Below are 6000 nucleotides of genomic sequence, written 5' to 3'. Positions count from 1 at the left end.
ATGCTACATGCCAAGCCCCCACCCACAATAATGGGTATAAAAGGACCACAGAGGAAGGAGAGACTCAAACCTCACCCATAACCACCTCCATCAGCTCGCCTGTTGTTCCATCACCTCTCCCAGCACCATGCCTTACAGCTGCTGCCTGTCCAACCTCAGCTGCCGCTCCGGCTGCCCCTCCCGGCCCTGCGTGGCCCCCAGCTGCCACAACATCCCCCTGCCCGGGACCTGCAACATCCCCGCCAACGTGGGCAACTGCGGCTGGTTCTGCGAGGGCTCCTTCAATGGCAGCGAGAAGGAGACCATGCAGTTCCTCAACGACCGCCTGGCCAGCTACCTGGAGAAGGTGCGGCAGCTGGAGCGGGAGAATGCGGAGCTGGAGAGCCTCATCCAGGAGCGGTGCCAGCCCCAGGAGCCCCTGATGTGCCCCAGCTACCAGTCCTACTTCCGGACCATCGAGGAGCTGCAGCAGAAGGTGAGGGGTGGGGTGTGTGGGGGCACAGCAGCAGCTGGCTGGCTTTGAACAATAAGACATTCTCAAGTTCAAGTGGTCCTCACAGTGGAATCTTGTTTTCAGATTCTGTGTGCCAAGGCTGAGAACGGCAGGCTGGTGACGCAGATTGACAATGCCAAGCTGGCCTCTGATGACTTCAGAACCAAGTATGTTGAGACTTTTCGGCCAGGTGACCTCCAAGGTCTCTATGGCTCTTTCATGGCCCTGTGGGCCTAGCGTTGCCCGGAAGGGAGGAGGAAGCCGTTTCTCCCTTTTATTACTTCTCTTAGGGATGGTCATGTAAAATCAGTCCCAGAAATCCAGATTCATATCCTATCTGCTCTTCAGTCTCCATGGGTCTTTCTGGACGGCCTTCTTAAACCCCTGAATTCAGAAATTAAAATTAATTCTCAGAGAATGGGTTGGTTTGGTGGTATATTAACCGACAACATTGAGAGGAGAGAGAGACTCCATCCCAGGAGTCCCCACGGGTACCTTCTGGTGCTGGGACGAGTCAGGTCCTCTCCAGCCTACCCATGCAGAGCTTGAGGGACGCATGGGAGAGAAGGGATGGAAAACGGTGCCAGTGCAAAGACAGCTAGGCCAACTCCATCCAAACAGGACACGGGGCAGGAAGATGAGCTTCCTTCCTGGCTCTTCCTCCCACTCCAACCTGTGTGCGCAGGTTCGAGATGGAGCATTCCTCCCGGCAGCTGGTGGAGTCGGACATAACCAGCCTGCGCAGGATCCTGGACGAGCTGACCCTGTGCAAGTCCGACCTGGAGGCCCAGGTGGAGTCCCTGAAGGAGGAGCTGCTCTGCCTCAAGAAGAACCATGAGGAGGTGAGAGGGAAAAAACCAACAATAATAGGCTTCAGAGCTAAGCCTTCAGAGCCAGGTATCAGGAGGCAATTGCCACCAGGAGCCCTGGGCTGGCACCCTTCTCTGAAGAACTCAGGGTCAGCTCAGGGAGTAATGACTCTCTCTCCATGGAACACAGTAAGGTGAGCTGGGAGGGCTGGGCAGGTGCTGGAGGTGCTGGGGAAGGATGTCCATGCTCTCTGTTGGTCACTGTTGGATCCTGAATTTGGTGGTAGAGGTTGAGGAGAAAAATTGAAATGAGACATAGCCCCGATCTCCAAAGATCTCACAGCCTAGTCTCTAGTCTGGGGAGACAGCCACGTAAAAACATGATATAATACCTGCAGAGGGAAAGGAGAGCTATATGAGACATATGAGCAGCCGGTTCTGGGAACAGTCCAGTCGGCCCGAAGGGAAACTCTTCTCAGAGGCATGTCATGGAGAGGAGGAGAGTTTTAGTACCTGGGTGTTGCAATCTGAGGGAGGAAGCTGAGCAAAGACATGAAGTGGCAAAGTGAGGTCTATCTGAGAAGGGCCCCTGGATGGGTACGGCCGGGCATGCGGTCCATATAGGGATGTGACAGAAATGACAAAGGACCTGCTCATAGCCAAGAGTTGGGACTCAGTCTTATAAGAAATGTGAGCTTATTTCAGTTTTCTGGGAAAGGAATCAATGTGAGCCCTATTTGGATTTATTTCCACACACTATCTGTGTCAGCCTGTGGAAAGATCAGGATATTTTTTTCAGTGAATTTCTTTGTGCTCGCTTGACTATAGCAGAAAGACAGCAGATCTGTTTCGGTGGGTTCACGCCTTCCCCTTCCTCCACAGGAGGTCAACACCCTGCGCTGCCAGATCGGAGACCGCCTCAACGTGGAGGTGGACGCCGCCCCCACCGTGGACCTGAACCGCGTGCTCAATGAGACCAGGTGCCAGTACGAGGCCCTGGTGGAGACCAACCGCAGGGACGTGGAGGAATGGTACACCAACCAGGTGGGCACCTCGGCACCGGGCCGCCCAGGAGCGTGGGACCCTTAGGGCAGGGCCTGACCCTGTGTCTCACCTTGTTTCAGACCCAGGAGCTGAACAAGCAGGTGGTGTCCAGCTCAGAGCAGCTGCAGACCTGCCAGGCGGAGATCATCGAGCTGAGACGCACAGTCAACGCCCTGGAGATCGAGCTGCAGGCCCAGCACAACCTGGTGGGTAGTGTTCAGACACCTGGGGAGAAAGCGAGGCTGCAGAATCAGTCACAGGGCTGCCCTTTGGGTCCCAGTCTCTTTAACTCTTGGAGCTTGTGACTTCTCCGGGAGCCTATGGAGGGACGTGTTAAAGGAGCAGCTCTGTGACATTCCTCACCTTCCCCCCACAGAGAGACTCCCTGGAGAACACGCTGACGGAGACGGAGGCCCGCTACAGCTCCCAGCTGTCCCAGGTGCAGTGCATGATCACCAACGTGGAGTCCCAGCTGGCCGAGATCCGGGGCGACCTGGAGCGGCAGAACCAGGAGTACCAGGTGCTGCTGGACGTCAAGGCCCGGCTGGAGTGTGAGATCAACACGTACCGGAACCTTCTGGAGAGTGGAGACTGCAAGTAAGTGTGAGGCAAAGGATTTCTGGGGCAGCATGAGCGGTGGGATTACACAACACTGTGGACACTCATGTATTGGCCGTATTTTCAACTCACCAAATAATATACATTAATGGAGTGTCTACCATGTGACAGTTAAGCATGTGTGTAAGGTCAAAGGCAAAGGGCATACATCCCTTGCCTCAGAGAGCTAACAGTGGACATAATATTTTCTAAAAGAACAATTTTCTACCTCCACCCATGTCATTCTGGGGGAAGGGAACAGGGTTTGGTAACAATCACATTTGATTCCAACTAACTCCACGCACTGAGCACTCATAGGTTGTTTCATTAAACCTTGGTGTTTCCTCCACTCCTCTCCCTAATCCATTCGAAAACTGTGTTCCCAGCCTCCCCTGCAACCCGTGTGCTACCACCAACGCTTGTGGAAACTCCTGCGGGCCCTGTTAACAGGTTGCTGTTAACTTAAAAACTGGCATCCTCTTTGAAGACAATGAAGCCGTTTAGATCAAACATAGAAAACGTCCTCTGGTCCTGCCTTTGCCGGAGCTCAGCTGCCTTTAGAAACCTCGTCATGCCAGCTGTGATATTTCTAGACACGGAAATGCTTTCCAGACCCAACCAGCAAAGACACATCATCAAGTTCCAACGTCTGGAGAACTCCCTCCCATTGAAGGTTGAGTCTCTCTGCGTCTGAAGGTGTCCAGCTCCCTGTAATCTGAGCTCCAGGTATTGCTTTAGGGCGTTTCCTACACATATTATGCTTCCTGCTTTCCTGGCTTCTTTGGTATTCTCTGGAATGCTAGGAGGCTACTTCATTTACTTCCCAATAAACTTTATTTCTCTGGCATTGTAAATGTGTTTCTCATTCATATCCATGCATTGTAAAGTACTTCTCATGGCTGTTCCATAAAAACACCCCTCCATTAGGATGAAATGAGCTGAATGACAACCCAGCCATCATCTTTGGCTGGTAAATACGGATGGCGAGGAGGGGCTGTAGTGTCCGGAGGCTCCCTCCAAGGGGAGACCATGCAGAAAACCTGGCCTTCAGCACTCATGCCCATCCTGCGTTGGCTGCGGGGCCCTTGGCAATTCTGAGACTCCTCTCCAAGCCGCACTGCTATCTCCCGCTGTGTCTTCATCACTGTGAAATTCTCTGCTTCCCTTTCTCCCGCCCTGTGAAGACCAGCTTCTGCAGAAACTGCTCCAAGAGCAGCTATCTTCTCCCCTCAACATCTCGGCTGCACCTGCATCACCAGTACAGATACCTGTCCTTCCCTCAAAATGTACCTTCAGTGACTTCCTGCACACTCTGGGTCCGCTTCTTACATCCCTGACTACCTGCCCACTGACATCCCTTCTGTCCTGCACAGAGGAAATTCCCAGGTCCCTGGCTCTTTTTTTGCTCTTTCCACATCCCTGTTCAGAAAGAAATAGCACCTCCGTGCTGATGATGCCCACATCTCACTTCCCCCTCAGCTCCCGTTCCTGGTCTTGGTTTGCCCGTAGGACAGTTTCACTTGGTCTCAGGCCACCACGGCCCATTTAATTGAACTAAAATGTATCTTTGCCAAACTGGTTCATCTTGTTCTCACTTATTATGCCCAATCTAAAGATCCTTTAAATGCAGGCAGGCGTGTCTCCTTACCTCCCTCTCTTCAAGTTACCCTTTTCTCTAGGTCTTTGCTCATATCTATAATGTTCTTCCATAACCACTTTACCATTTTACTTCCTATAATTCCAAAAAAGGCCAATGTTCATGAACTCTCCTCCAACAAACATTGATCCTACCTTACTTCCCACTTGTCTCATTTCTGAATTATTAAAACTCTCAAGTCTATCAACACTTGATAGACTATCCATTTAATTTGATGCTATCTGACCGACACAACCACAGTCAGTCATCTGGTGTGTGTGCCAGTACTGGGTGAGGTGCTGAGAACACAGAAATAAGTGAACCCCAGTCCTGGCCCACAGAACATTTAGAGTCTAGAGTGGATAGGACAAAGTGATAACTGCCACACACACATCAGTGTGGCTCAAGAAAAGTATAAGTAAAGAATGATGAATTTCTAAGGTATGAGGGAGAGATAAGAGGCTCCAAGGAGGAGGTAGCACTCAACCAGGGCTTTGAAAACCCAACTATTCTTTTTATATAAATTTTGTCTGCCTGTTTCATTGACTATAGGCCCTTCAAGAGAGACAGCACCTTCACCTGTTCAAAACCTGCTGCAAATTGTAGAATACTATGCATAATATTAACAGGGAACAGTATTACTAATGAGGATTCATTAAAACTTTATATACTTCCCGTAGTTCTAACTTCAATCAACTATGACTGCATGATATTAGCATAATTCTGAAATAAAGTTTGATGGGATATGTTTGGACAGATGAGTGAGTTCAGGTCTGAGAAGAGGGAAAGTTTTTCCAAGCAGAAACTTTGCCTGGTAAGGAGATTTTTAGCCCGGAGCAGAGGGTAAGTGTGGTAGTGGAAGATGCACCTGCAAAGGAGTTAGGTAAAATCATATCTGGCAGTGCTCTGAATGGTTGTCTGTGAGACTTGCTTGTAAGGAAAGTTGGCAGATGATATATCAGGCAGCTATGTTTAGGCTGGGTCATGATGGGTCCTAGGAGTTGGTGGGACTAGGTGAGAAAGATCAGTCAGGAGGCTGGTAAAAACAAGGACTGAGTTGGGTGGAGGTGGGGGAGTGGGTGGGACAGGGGTGGGGTGGATTTCAGAGGTACAGCTTGGGACATGGAAGCTTCTTGGAGGTAGAAAAACAATGGAGTGAGATGAAGGGAAACTAGTACTGATTGGATACCTGCTATGGGTCAACATAAGCAAAGTTTTTGATCCTGAGAAAATAAAACAATGGTGGATCTCCAGTAGAAAGAGCTGGAAAAAAAAAAAAGACTGGATTTGGGAGAGATATTGGAGTTACCTAACCATAGTAGATCGTCAAGGGAAAGGTGTTAGAATATGGAAGAACCTTGGGGACCACTGATAGAAATGACAGAGCAGGCCTGGGGCTCTCCGAAGTCCCTGACATGAGG

General features: G+C 50.5%; 1 pseudogene across 1 annotated transcript; it reads left to right on the top strand.

The window, feature by feature from the left end:
- On the top strand, positions 1-3390 carry LOC308568400 (keratin, type I cuticular Ha4-like; annotated as a pseudogene). Its single transcript has 7 exons — positions 1-475; positions 578-660; positions 1179-1335; positions 2185-2346; positions 2427-2552; positions 2723-2943; positions 3330-3390. The product of its transcript is annotated as a keratin, type I cuticular Ha4-like (transcript).
- Positions 3391-6000: the final 2610 nt, after the last annotated feature.

Source organism: Miniopterus schreibersii (genome assembly GCF_964146895.1).
Source record: "Miniopterus schreibersii genome assembly, chromosome: 16".
Taxonomy (NCBI): domain Eukaryota; kingdom Metazoa; phylum Chordata; class Mammalia; order Chiroptera; family Miniopteridae; genus Miniopterus; species Miniopterus schreibersii.
This window is presented reverse-complemented; position numbering and strand designations above follow the sequence as displayed.